The 14,589-nt window shown below is 38.2% G+C and overlaps 1 protein-coding gene across 3 annotated transcripts in view; it reads left to right on the top strand.

The window, feature by feature from the left end:
- Positions 1 to 14,589, top strand: part of Adgrb3 (adhesion G protein-coupled receptor B3) — a 724,234-nt gene that overhangs the window by 143,168 nt on the left and 566,477 nt on the right. The window lies entirely within an intron of this gene.

Here is a 14,589-nt window from a genome sequence, read left to right as displayed (position 1 = left end):
GAATATTACTGCTATATATAGGTTAAAAATTACTTTGTAATTTAATAATAAACGCTCAAAAGTTGTATTTGTGTAATTCATTCATTTTAATCCTGTCATGGAGCTGGGCAGAGTGATACATATCTGTAGTCCCACCACTCTGGATTCTGAGTTGGTGGCCAGTCTGGACTCTATATCAAGACACTACAGTATATAGGGTCTCTCTCTATAACAGTTAAATGTTCTGGGATTCCGTATCTATGAAGAATATGCTACAGCAACCATCTCTGCTAGAATCAGAGAAAAGAACACATGCTCATGCATGCATTTCTTTTTTAAAAAATGTGGCCAAAATGAAGCATGATCAGCCAGAAGAAGTCGTGATTTTTGAGTGTGCTTACTGGTAAATCAATAGAGAAACATGAGTGGGGTGTGAGAGAGAGAGGGGCGAGGGAGGAGAGAGAGAAATTTTGATAAGAAGAAAATCCAGTGAGATGGTTAGAAGCCTCATCACACTCAGGATCTACCACCTACCCTAGACAGTGCAAATAGATTTGCTTTAGAAATACAATTTGCCTGTAGCACAATGCGACCACCATTTGGTGAACATGTGATGATTGGTTAGAACACTGGATAAATGTCAGGGGGAAGAAAGGACTTTTGTTTCAATGGTATGTTGGTGTAAAACGGCGGCCAGCCCTATTGAGCATTTGCCACCCTGTCTTAACTTCTACAGTAGGAGAACATGCTGATCTAGATAAGTCGTTAGAGATAGCTGAGAATGAGATTCTTGAACTTTACTGTTTGGGTTCAAGATTAAAACAGTAGCATCAGAGCACGCCCATGCTTAGTGTATCAGTAAAATTTCATGTATATGTTTACAGATGACCCTTGAATAACCCTTTTGGTATCACAACCAGTTTCGCTGCCTGCATTTGAAGATAAAATATATGGGCAATAGCAAAGGGGGAGTCACAAACATGGGTCTAATTGTAGATCAGCTTGTTCAGATTCACATGGCCTCTGCTACTTGGTTATATCGATATATTAATTTGAAGAAATTAAAGTCCACTTCTTTCTCGTCCCACCATATTTTTGTATATTTGGTTTCTATTTATAATGACTTTACATTGCTTCTAGTAAAATATTTTCTATCAGAACTAAAAATTTCAGTAGCAATCACCTATCTCAAGATGCTACCAAATATATAATCTCTTCATAAATATAAAGCCACTTAACATTACTCTATGAGCTTTAACCTTAGATTCACCTGCTTCTCATTGTATTGCCAAGAATTTTTAAAGTAAAAATACATTTTTTGTCTGCTTCCTAACAGGTGAAAAATTATTTTCTTGCCTTCTTTGATTTTAATTTCTTGAAGGTACTCATTTGTATTAAAGTGGTGTAGCTTCATATCCACAAAGCAGAGAGAATTATTATTATTATTAAAATAGTCCATTTCCTTTTCTTGCTTTCTCTTTATCCACAGTTTAATAGCATTCATTTTATCTATTTGAGTGTTGAAATTTTCTAGATCATTATATCGTACAATGATCAAAGAGGCTGGGGGGAGTGGAGGAGAGAAATGGCTTAGCTTGATCCCAGGTAGGAAGTAGACAAGGATGAAGGCACAAACCCTCCAATATGGTGTAGTACAGGCATACTCCAGTAAGAATGGCTACTTCTGCAAGCTTCCAATTCTCCTAGAGCTTCTTCAATACTACACAATGGCAAAATAATTGTGTGTTGTGAATGATTTCATAGACTTGTTTATTTAAAAAAATCTCACATATATGGCAACTTATATCTTTTCCTTATAAAACTTTAGTAGTAGTGATAAAACTAGCAAGTAGACCTTGCTTTAGGGTTTAATTCAGAGGGAAATGTGTATTATGACTTTGAATGAGATATCCCGTATATCTTTCCACCCTCATCTCCATGGGCAAAGTTATAGAGAATCATGATGGTATAGCTGAAGATAAGAATAATTGTTCTCAGATTTAGAAGGAGTATGATGATTCTGGTAGACTGTCAGTGTCACAAAACCTGGAGTCATCTGGGATGTAGGCCTCTGAGCATGTGTGTGGGGATAATCTTGATTGCTTTAACTGTGCAAAGATCCACCCACTGTGCATGGTACCATTCTCTAGCCTAGAGCCAAAACTGTGGGAGTGGAGAAAGGCGACTGAGTAGCAGCTTGCTTTCATTCCTTTCTGATTCCTGTTTTTGAAAGCAGTGCAATCAGCTGGTTCAACCCAAGGCTTTTGCTTTTCCATGACAGACTGCCCCCTTTGAGCTGGGAGCCATAGCCCTTTCTTCCTTAAGTATCTTTGTCAAGAAATTCAATCATATCAGCTGAGAAAGAAATCAAGCAAAGGACTATGTGTTATATAAGTAAATATTAGGTAAATGCTAAAACTATATGCATAATGCAACTATGACAAAAATTAGTTGACCACACACATGCATATTACTTTTCTTTAACTGCTAATGGATGGAAATCGGTTAAAAAAAATTGAACTTCTGCCTGGATCAAGATATGGTGCTTCACAGTATATAGACACTACATATTGTCCAAATTAGAGTCATGTACCTCACCTGAGATTCTGCACATTTGAAATCCCTCTTCATTTTCCATGCATAGAAAAATGTATCTTCAGAAACTGAAATTGTTTTCCAGAAGACAGATGGAATGCTGCACACTGGACGATTTGATGATCACATTAAAGATATTTTTAAGTTACATATTTAAAATCATTATTGTTAATAATCTGCAAATTAGAACTTAATTGATTGTCGAAATAAAGAGTCCTTTAAGACCCAAGTCAAGAAAATTATAATAAAGGTTATAAGCAAATACACATTACAGTTTTAAAACCTGGAAAGATGGATACAAGCTGAATTACAAAGAGATAATGTTAGTGTAATGCCTCTCTTATCCAGAAGTAATTTATTAGAATTTTGTTGGAAGATAAATATTACTTTCTTATATTTGCCAATGCTAAGTCTACAGTCATGTCTAGCAGAATTATAACATAGTGTTATTCTGCCTGACAACTTTATAGTATAATTTACTCACTGAAGAATAATGGAGCCTAAATCTGTAAGCGACTGACTTGTTCTCTACTTCACAAAGATACCAGAGTTTAGTTCATTGTCAGGGTCACATCTGTGCCCTTCTTACCTAGAAGCATACATGACACTCTACGAGCTAGGAAAGAATGCTTCTTCATTTAAAGTTCTCTAAGTGGCCAGGTATTCGTGTCCCTTGCCTAAAATTCTATCACGTGGTAAATAGGAGCAGGAGCGCAGGGCTTTAAGGAGCTCCGGTGGTACAAAACAAATTAGAGTCTTCTCTGTGGTGTGGAGAAGACTGTCACTGGAAAAGAAACAGCCAAACCTGAAGTTTTCTCTGGCTGGACATCATTGCTCCTTCTCTGGGCATCAGTGCCCTTACTGCCAAGCTCTGAGTCCCTTGCTCACCTGACCTGTTCTTTCCACTTAAGACTTTGCTTTTCTCTCTGTAATCTACAGTTGCTGGATGTCCTGTGGTTCTGAGAGCATCTTTGTCTTACAACTGAATTCCTTCCTGTGAATGTTCTTCTGAAGCACGGTGATGATTCTTTGTTCCTGAAACAACCTCTACTCTGTCTGCTTCTAGTTTTCTCTAGCTTGGGTGCACCACAGTTGAAACATTCCTTAGTTTCCATTCTGTCCCGTTAGGTTTTTTTTTGTTTTGTTTTGTTTTGTTTTATTTTGTTTTGTTTTGTTTTTTTTCCTACAGAAAGTATTGCTCTGGAAGGAAGAGGGAAGCAAAGAAAAAAGCAAAACATAAAAGAACAAAACCATAATTGGACTTCTTCATAGTGCAGTATTGGGTGGCCACTCTGCATCCATGCATTCCTCTCCCATTGCACTGCATTCTCTTACTTTTGGACTTCCAACTTCCTTTTCCTGATCTTCAGTTTTTATTTAAAAAAAAATCCCTACATGGAATGTTCTTTTCATTAAGTAGAAACTTGGCCTGTGACATGTTTCATTCAGATTTCTTAGTGAATGTCTAGGTTTACCCATGGACAGTGCTTACATAATCAACAGACTCAGAATAGGAAAGTGTCTTCATTGCTGTGATGAAATACCATGACCCAAGCAACTTGGGGTGGAAGCTCATTCTTAAAGGCTCCTCCTTAAAAGCAGTGAGGGTGCCGGGAGTGGTGGCGCATGCCTCCAGCACTCGGGAGGCAGAGGCAGGCAGATTTCTGGGTTTGAGGCCAGCCAGGTCTACAAAGTGAGTTCCAGGACAGCCAGGGCTATACAGAGAAACCCTGTCTTGAAAAACAAAAAAAGAAAAAAGAAAAGAAAAGAAAAGAAAAGAAAAGAAAAGAAAAGAAAAGAAAAGAAAAGAAAAGAAAAGAAAAGAAAAAAATCAGTGAGAGCAGGAACACAAACAAGGGAGGAACCCAGAGGCAGGGCTTGACACAAAGACCTTAGAGGGGTGCTGCTTAGAGACTGGCTTGCTCATCATGGCTTGCTCAGTCTGCTTTCTTACAGAACCCAGGACCAGAATCCCAGGGATGAAACTAGCCACAATGGCCTGGGCCCTTGCCCATCAATCACTAATTAAGAAAATGCTTCATAAGATTATCTACAGCCTGATCTTATGGAGGCATTTTCTCAATTGAGGCTTTCTCCTCTCTGATAACACTAGCTTCTGTCAAGGTGACATAAAATTAGTCATATGTGTCTGGTCAATTATTGTTTTTACCTTAAAAAGTACATTTGAGGCCAAATTGATGAAAGATGCTTCTATTTGCTGTTGTTTTTCATTCCTCATCATTAAACATTCTTCCTAGCACATTTTCTGAATTTTTTCAAGTCACAAAGCTAATGCATTGTTTTCTGATTGATATTAGATCGAGAAATGACTGAAGCAAACCCTGGCCAGTGGAGGGAGGAAGTGCAGGTGTTCTTGCAGCAGGTTGCTGAGATATTTGCAGATCTAGGTTTACAACTGACACCTTTATTCTGTCTGTGTGGGCTCATGACTGGATTCCCATCTCCAGAATGTGTTGTCTACTTTTACTAAATAGAGCCAGTCATATAGGGCCTTTTGCATACTAAGCCAGCCCCTTACCATTGAGCTATGTTCTAAGCCCCTATCTTTTGTGTTCTTTCTGTGAGTGTGTATGGTGTGTGTGTGTGTGTGTGTGTGTGTGTGTGTACACATACACACATATTATATATAAATATATATATATATATGTATATATATATATATATATTATGTGTTATTCATGAAGATTGTGCTTTATATTCATGTGTGGTATGGGTTACTTTCTTTTCTCTGTACATGACTTGTTATTTTTTTTTTTACTATTCATAATTTTCTTGAAGGTTGCAGTCATTTTTCTCAAGTTGTATGAGAAATCATCCTCCTTAGTAATCTATATTACTTATAATCTTGTTTACTGATTCTACACTGATAAAATAGTTCCTATTTTAGATATTGAAGCAATATACACTAGTGAGTTATTTGCTGCCCTTACACCTGTGACCCAGAAAGCCTTTGAACAGCTGCCTCCTACTGATACACATAGATCTGTCTTATTAGAGTTCTAAATGTTACCAATGTTGTGCACAGTGTGGAACTAAATGGCAGCCTCAGTATTTCAGCTCAGATATCCTCTTTATGCCTGTCTCAATATAACCAAATCAATACTGCAAGTTGTAGATGAATTCACTGCTTAGGTGTTTGGTTGTATTTCAGGTATTCTTTAAATGTTAGATGCTACAGCCAGAATAAATATTTAAATCAAAATATAAGCCCTTTAGGGAGAGCCATGTAATATTAGCCACTTATGCATATGCAATACATACATAATTCATTCTTATGTGACATAGTAACAGCTAAGGCAGGTCAGTAAAATGTAAGAATTATGGAAGATATAGAATCAAGTTGAAATGCAAGCTAACTCATTTTGCTCCTTTATAAAATGATATGTATCCTGGGGAAGAAATCAATGCTGTAAAAAAAATGGCTGCAACATATTGCACACATGGCATTTGATGTGCTTACATTTTAATATACATAACAACTCTAAAAGTAAGTTATTGTTCATTCTCTTTAAATGTGTGGTGAGGATTTAAGAGATGAGGTAATTAATTGGTTGATGCTATGACAGCTAGCGATCCTACAATCTGGTAGTCCACATTAGTGGCTTATTCCCTCTGTGGTTGAAAGGACATTTACACTAGCATCATGAGGTGAGCCATGGGTATGGTAGGATCACCATGTAGTAGAGGGCTGAGGTTGGAAATTAATCTTTCGCAGAGAGGTCTGTATGCAGAAATGCATTGCTATTACACCACTGAAATCCAGTTCAATCTTGTTCGTGTGCCCAAATGTAAACTGCTAATATAATTTAAAACTTCCCACTTTGGTAAGGGCTAAAATGTCAGTGTTGAGCTTCCTACATGCATTCATGAAGATGAACTAGTATGCTCTGGATAAATGGGGATATGGTGATTCTAAAAATATCCTCATAAGCACTAGCCTCTTAACCCTGGTCACCTTTTGATGGTTTTAAGATGATCTAAATTTTAACTAGTAGATGGCACCAAGTAGGGACGTAGTAAGTATAGACCCCCATGGCTATGGAAGTGAACATGTAAAGTGTTTAGAATCAGCATCCCCTGAGCTGTCAGTTAGAACCAGTGATGTTGACACTGTCTACTCTACCATGAGCCAACCACATCAAACTCTCCTTAAACTGTAAGTCCTCTTCAGACCTGTGAGCAGTTCTGTCATCTTCTTTCTTTTTCTGGACACATTTTTTTTTTAAATTCTGTATACTTACATCAGTATATTTCTGTTCCTGTTCTCTAACATCTATTTTTATTAGATATTTTCTTTATTTACACTTCAAATGTTATCCCCTTTCCTGGTTTCCCCTCTGAAAACCCTCTATCCCCTCCCCCTGCTCACCAACCCATGCACTCCCAGATTCCTGGCCCTGGCATTCCCCTACACTGGGGATTACAGCTTTCACAGGACCAAGGGCCTCTCCTCTCATTGATGACAGACTAGGCCATTCTCTGCTACATATGCAGCTGGAGCCATGAGTCCCACCATGTGTACTCTTTGGCTGGTGGTTTAATCTCTGGGAGCTCTGGGGGTACTGGTTTATTCATCTTCAAGAAAGGCAGACAATAGCAGAAAATTAAAACTATACCTCATTAATAATGAGTAAATGAAGGTATACCAGGAAAAAAAATCTTGAAACAGAAGAAAGTTATAATATATATTTTAAATTTTTAAAATGAATGGGATGTTTTCTTTTCATAAAAGAAGCATTTACTTAGATAGCCAAGAAGCTAATGATTGTTATGAAATACACTAGAGAAACTCTAACTTTCTTTTTGTAGTCTTAATCAAGTGAAAAAAAAAATCCCACAACAGACAGACCTAATGTTTTAGTTCTTGTAGCTAGCTAGAGGTAGAATAAATGTTTTACTGCAAATGAAAAAGCTCAGACTTTTTCAGAGTCAAGTTTGAATTTTTAAAAGTCTGAATATTCATGGGGGAATCTAAAAGCTAAAAGCATCAGGAGAGCTTGAAAAAGATTGACCAAAATAAGATTTAAATGCCAAGAGTTTGTGAATGGGTTTAAAGTTGGCAATGGACACCTTGAATTAAAATGCAGGTCAATGTAAGAGCAAGTTTGCAGAGTTCGTTACATTTTCAATGAAGTCCAAACTTTAGCACTCATTTCTCTCCACTAATTTATTTTTCCTTTTCTCTCTCACTTTAAAAGCCTGTCAATAAGCTTGTTTGGCTAATGGCATTATGCCTTTTGCATATTACTGTTTTTTTTTAAATTATCATATGCTGATTCAGCTTCCATCTTCAGAGACCGACTCTGTTTTCTTTGCCCAGAAAAAAAAAAACAAAAAAACATAATTAAGAACTACTATAATGAAAAGTGTGTAAACCACAGAAAACAAAGTATTGGTGGGAGGTGAATTCGTAAAATTTAGGGCCCATAAGTTTTTTGCACCTCATCATTCCATACCTTTAATGATACCATTTCCTTGCAAAACTATAGGGACTTAAATGGGATTGATATGTTTATGTATGCGGAGACATGCATGCTTTTTAGTATCTAGATAGAGCTCCATCTGAGTCTAAATATGTGCTGTGGTTCCCTGCTCTATCAGCATCCCCTTCTGGTTTTGCTCCAAACATTCTATTTTGAAGCCTTCCATTCTTTTATTATGAGACTACTGATGATTGGCATTCTAGGGTTACAAGTGCCCTCATTATTTTCATCATTCTGTTGAGACATTCATATTTTTGTGCCACGGTATCTATAGTGATTGTGCTACCAATCATTTCAGGTGACATCTCAAATTCTTCTTTTCTGACTGAAGCCTTCCCTCAAGTGCTTTCTGAATTTAGATCATCTGGGGAAGTTGTTTCCCCATCTTTGAGGTTCACTGGGTAGGCCTATGTTGTCTTGGTGACAGTGCTGCTATTGTGACCTAAATTCAGAAACCTATCAAATGAAATGTTTGCTTCTATGACTTTGAGTACAATTATTCCAGACATACTTTGTCCGTTTATAACAGCGTAGGCATAGTTCAAACAGAAAGAAAACAGAGTATCTGAAGCTCATAGTGGGGCTATATATATGTAGGAACTTCAGCGGAAAATTAGTAGAAGAGACTATATGTGCTTAATTTGTGCTAACCGTTGCCCTTTGCAAACAGGAATAGAACCTCACAGGTTATAGCAAAACTATATGGAAACTATCCCCAGAGACATGAAAAATACATATTTCTCAGTTTTGTTTCAGGGAGAAACGCTGTTTGTCAAGAATGTATTCTCTTGTCTGAATGAATGCTCAAATAGTAGGCAAGTATATCCATGACTCAGACTCAGAAATCGAGGAACTTCAAAGGTACCCTATGTTTGCCAAGCCTACACTCATTCATTCTACACCGATCCATGCATTAAATGGCAGGCATGTGTCCAAAAGACTGCTGGGATATTCTGGTACAGACAAGAGGAGAACATATGAACACTCAACTGTCTAGTGACAGGAAGTACACATAAGAACACATAAGCCATGACAAACACTGTATGTGCAAATCTTCAGCCCTTTCTTGAGCAGAGACACATTTTCCAGAATTAGTTTGAGAAGCTGGAGACAGAAGAGATGGAGGAGACAGGGTTGAAGCCCATTATCAATATGACATAACATCTAAGACAGTGACTTAGCCTAGAAATCAAGGCTATCTCCCAAGAAAAGGAATCTTATTATGTTTAAAAACTGCAAAGGATCACCTGGACTGTGGAACCTGGGATGTAAGCCCCAACACTGACCAACAGATAAGTAAATGAAAATGCTAAAGCAGGCTAGAGTGCACAAGTTGCTGAAGGGGAAAGTGCATCCTGTGCAATGGCACTGGGTAAAGTGCATAAATTACTCTGAAATATTGAACTAACCTCTTCAGAAGCTCCTCCACATGTGGATCAGACTGAGGGTTCTGGCAAAGTTGTATTTAAAATGCTTTTTATATCTAACAGCTTCCTTATTTTAATCCCCAAGCCTAAGAAACACAATGAAGGATTCAGAGTTAAGATTCCTGGACATATTTGTAGAAACATAAGTTCTTTTCATTTAAAAAAAAAATAGTGTACGCAGTGGTAGTACTTGCCTTTAATCCCAGCACTTGACAGACAGAGAGGTAGGCAGGTTTCTAAGTTCATGGCTGACCGGGTCTACAGAATGAGTTCTAAGACAGCGAGGACATGAGACAGGGCAAGGGGTATATATAATCACATAAAGGATGCAAAATTAGGAAACAATTTTAGAGTTCAAAAGCACAGCAATGTCATAGGGAAGTAAGACAGGGAAGGGCTTTTTTTTAGAGAACTACTCAGAAGCAATTGGAGAAATGTAGAGGATACAGTAAAAGATTACTTTCATATTTCAAACCTTTTGGGAAAAGCAAGACAAACCCAACCTACCACCCAGGAAAGTAAGAGGCTGGGGGCAACTATTATTACGTATTCAACGAATATTACTGAGTAATCAGTGTATGGGAGCATTTCTTTAAGTGTAATGTATAGAAGCCCAAACCAGACATTGTATTTACATTGGGATCCCATTTCCTGTGCAGAAACATAGAGGGGGAAAAGGTAATTTCAGGACGGAGTAAGTGTTATGGAGAAAAAGAAGGCAGATGGTGAGCTAGAAGCAAGCCACAGCTTGGGAATGTGTTCCACACAAAATGGTTAGATAAAGGCCCCTTTAAGAAGCAGTGTTTAATGGAAGAAGTGAATGAGACTTTCCCAGGTGATGACCTGAGTCACAATGTTCTCTGCAGAGTCATTTTCATGGGAAATTGTTGTTAGCGTCAGCTGTCAACCTGATAGCAAATCTAGAGTCACCTGGGAAGAGAGAACCTCAACTACAGAAGTGCTTCAATCAATTGGCCCTTAACCACATTTGTGAGCCATTAGCATTTGCTAATTGATGTGTGAGTCCTCCTTCCCCCAAATAGGCAGGCCTGGAGTATACAAGAAGAACAAAGGAAGTAAGCCAGTAAACAGAATTCTTCCAAGCTCCTGCTTAAGTTCCTGCTTTGAGATCCTGTCCTGGCTTCTCTCAATAAGAAGAACTGACTGTAATACTCTATAAGCCACAGGAAGCATTTCTATCTCAACCTTAGATTGCCTTGGGTATTTCTGTTTTTGCTTCATAGCAGCAGAAGAACAAAGTGAGATAAAAGCAGAGAAGCTAAAGTTGAGAAAAGGAAGTCAAAGGTGGTAGTTTCAGGAATCTTGGAAGTAGCTCTACAGTGACAAAGAATTGTGTCTGTGTCATTTAAGATGGAGCTCTAAGGTATGACTTTAAATTGTCACCTAGCTGCTGAATAAAAAAAAATGATTCTGGAGGTAAAAATGGACCAATAAACTGCTCTGGAAAACTAGGATAGCAGGTTTGGAGGAGTACCACTGTGTCTTGTCCTTAGGTAGTATGGAGGACCTGAGGATGATTTGGGGAATTATATAGGAAAAAGAATGTTAAGTTTATTAAGGCTGTGTTAAATTCGTGACTCCTGAACATTCACAAGGAAATACCAGGTGCCAAGGAAGATACTGTCCTCTGGAATAATGAGAGAGTTCATGTTGGAGAACTAAACGTGGGGCTTTTCAGCGTATGTATGAGATCACCTGGAATGGGGGAGTAGAACAGATGGGGAAAGAGCAGAGAACTGTTGAGACTGGAGGCAGACGGCAAAGGGGGGCAAGTGGGGTGGATCCTGGCAAAGGACACAGAAGAAAGCAGACGTAGGGAAACTTGTATCTATTTCAGTAGTGTAAATAGTAGTAGAGAGCTAACATTGAGTTATAAGAACAATCACTTGCTGTGGAAAGATGACATCAGCTAAACATTGAGTCATTTTAAGTTTTAAAAATTAACCAATTCCGACCTCTCAATGAACTAGTTCATACATTAGAACTTACTATCTACACATACAAAGTTGTCCAAATGGCAGACAAATATTCCTCTTGGGGAAAACAGTAGAGAAATCTGCTTAAATGGGGCAAGGGAGACAAAGAACTATGTAGGAAAACATTAGTGTGGAAAACTGAGTGACTGGACAAACAGACTGCCTCATACTGTACACACGTGTATCCTCAGACATAAAGGAGAAGAGATCTGTGTTGATGAATCTGTGTCCAAATTTAATTTTTCTCCCGTTCTTCACCTCTGGTTCCAGACTTAGGTAACATCCATGACATTTGTTTCAATTTTTACTAGCCTATTCCCCATGTGTCTAATGTAAAAAACAACCAAAATTTCCAATATGCTATATCATTATGTAATAGAAGTATTTACCTTTCCTACTAAGTACCAGGCTTGCTTCAGTCTGTGAGGGCATTTTCTAACAGGCTTCAAATTCAGAATCAATGGTGCCTTCTCTAGTCATTTTAGTTGTCCTTATCTTAACTCTTTTATTCAGGAAGTGTACTAAGATTTTGTTTCTTACTTTTTGTTTTTCTGGAAAGTGTGTGTGTGTGTGTGTGTGTGTGTGTGTGTGTGTGTGTATTAAAATTGGCACATTAGGGAATCACTTAGCAATAGAGAATCTCAATTGAGTAGATACCTCTATAAGATTGATGTGTGGACAAGATCTAAGACACCTTAACAATTGATATAGAATAGCCCAGCCAACTGTGTTCTGGGCACATGGTTCTGGGTTGTATAGAAAAGCAAGATAAGCAACCCATTAATACAAAGTAACAACCTTCCCTCTATGGCTTCTGTTTCAATTCCTGCCTTGAGTTTCTGCTGAGTTCTCTTCATGATCCATACATCAACATCATATTCTGTTGATACAAACCTTTTCTTCTAAAGTTGCCGTTGGTCATAATGTTTTATTGCAGCAATAGAAAACAAACTAGAGCAGGGGCTGATGTTATCAGCCATCCTTACAAACTGGAAGGACACGCTCAGGGTACATTCATAGGCTTTCCCTATTCTGTCTCACTGGATTAACATATATAACTACATGGCAATGGCCATGACTAAAGGTCAAGTTGAACTCTCTCCTCCATAATGAGGAGACGGCAAGAAATTGGTAATGGATAGAATGTGCTCTCCCCGCCCAGAATGTACCTTAGGCAAGGAACGCCAAACCCCTTTATTCTCCACTTGAAGAAAGTAATTTATATCATTTCAAATGTCATTGCTTCACTGGTGTGAAGAGACACCTTAGCATTTAACTGTTGCTTGCTTACAGTTCCAGAGTCCTAGTCAGTTATCCTCATGGCAGGGAGCATGTTGGCATGTAGAAAGACTTGGTGCTGGAGAGTAGCTGAGAGTTCTATGGATAGATTCACAGGTGGCAGTCAGAATCAATAAGCCTGCCTTGAACATTTGAAATACCAATTCCCCCCCCCCCCAGTGACACACTTCCTCTTACAAGCCCACACCACCTAATCTCTGCTAAGTAGTCCCAATCCCTTATAACTAAGCATTTAAGTATATGAGCCTATTGGGACCATTGCTATTCAAATCACAACCACAAAGCTCAAAATTGCAGAAATCATACATGAACTTCAAACTTTTACACCCTAGTTGATCGATTTCCTCTTTTAACAGAGTACATGTACACACAGGTATGCACACATACATACACACATCCACACACTCCACTTCCTAAAGCCCTCACTGGACCCTGTTCTCATTCTTCTGTCTAGTTATACTCTCACATGATTCTATGCTCTTTTTTATGATGTTTATTATGAACTTGATTTTCAATAATCCACTTTCAATCACTTTTATATGTCACAACCTTCTTTCCTGTAGAAGAACCACACTGGAATGAATTTCTGATTTTCTCATGCTCTTCCATCTCTGATATTCTTCCAACAGTCACTTCACATGTCAACTAATGTAAGAATCTGCATTGACTTTCTACTCTCCCACTAGCAACAACAATGGTAATAGTAATAATAATAACAATAATGATGATGATGCATCATCTTCTTCATTGTTGATTTCTTTTTCCACATTCCTTCCTTAATCTTGGAGAATGCCTTGTTCTTGTGCCTTTGGTATCTTTCCTCTGTTGCTTTGCCATCTTCTCAGAATTCTCTCAGCTTCATAACTCTTTCCCCCAATCTCAGCTTCTCCCCCAGATAACTCATGTTTCCCCTGGCTTGCGTTTTAAGTCCTTAGTCAATGTGTTTGGAGAGCTGGTGAACATGCCATTGTATTGCTTCTGCTCCTCTTTCTCTTCTGTGTGCTATGCTGCTTCCTGTGAGCATCTGTACTGACTCTTGAGGCTTGTTTTAATCTTTTTCCTCTTCATTCTCAGGATCTTTACATTCATCTACCATTAATGCCACTAAATGTCAGGTCTTCCCTGAAATATGTCCATTTTTAAAGGTATTAATCTTCCAGAATCTCTCACTGTTTTGGCTTCTGTCTTGTCTCATAGAGGCTAAAGGGACCGGGGACAGATATGATCATCCTTCTAGCCACAAAAATCTAGTCAGTGCCTCCCCTAGCAAATCTGACTTTTATGGAACCTTTGCAGTAGACACTTCAGAAAGCCTTGGAAATACCACTCACATTATACCTTAGAACTCTTAGACATGCAATTAACACACTCTACTATGCTATTTCACACTTTGCAACTTTAGAAAGCTGTGCTTATCTGGAAATCACCCACTCAGTGTCTCCTCACTATGACACCTTCCTTCCTTGGTGGTTACCTGGATAATCAGCAGCTGCCTCTGCCTTCTTTTAGTGTCTTATGTGCCTTAAAAGGCTTCAGAATTATCAAATATACACTGAAGTATTTTCTTAGATGCTTAAGTGACAGGCTTTTCTCCTAGGTCAGTGTTCACAACAACTAATTTCAATCACATATCTTACATAGAGAGTAAGTAAACAGTAAATATTTATCTGCTTTTACCATCAAGCTTTATTAATCTTCTTGATTTGATGAGAGAATTCAATAATAGCTCTCTTTATTGCTTATCCCTATAAAGTGGCGCACGCCTTTAATCCCAGCACTCGGGAGGCA

Source organism: Mus caroli, chromosome 1 (genome assembly GCF_900094665.2).
Source record: "Mus caroli chromosome 1, CAROLI_EIJ_v1.1, whole genome shotgun sequence".
NCBI classification, from domain to species: Eukaryota; Metazoa; Chordata; class Mammalia; order Rodentia; family Muridae; genus Mus; species Mus caroli.
Note: the sequence above shows the minus strand (reverse complement) of the source record. Positions and strands in the feature narration are given on the sequence as shown.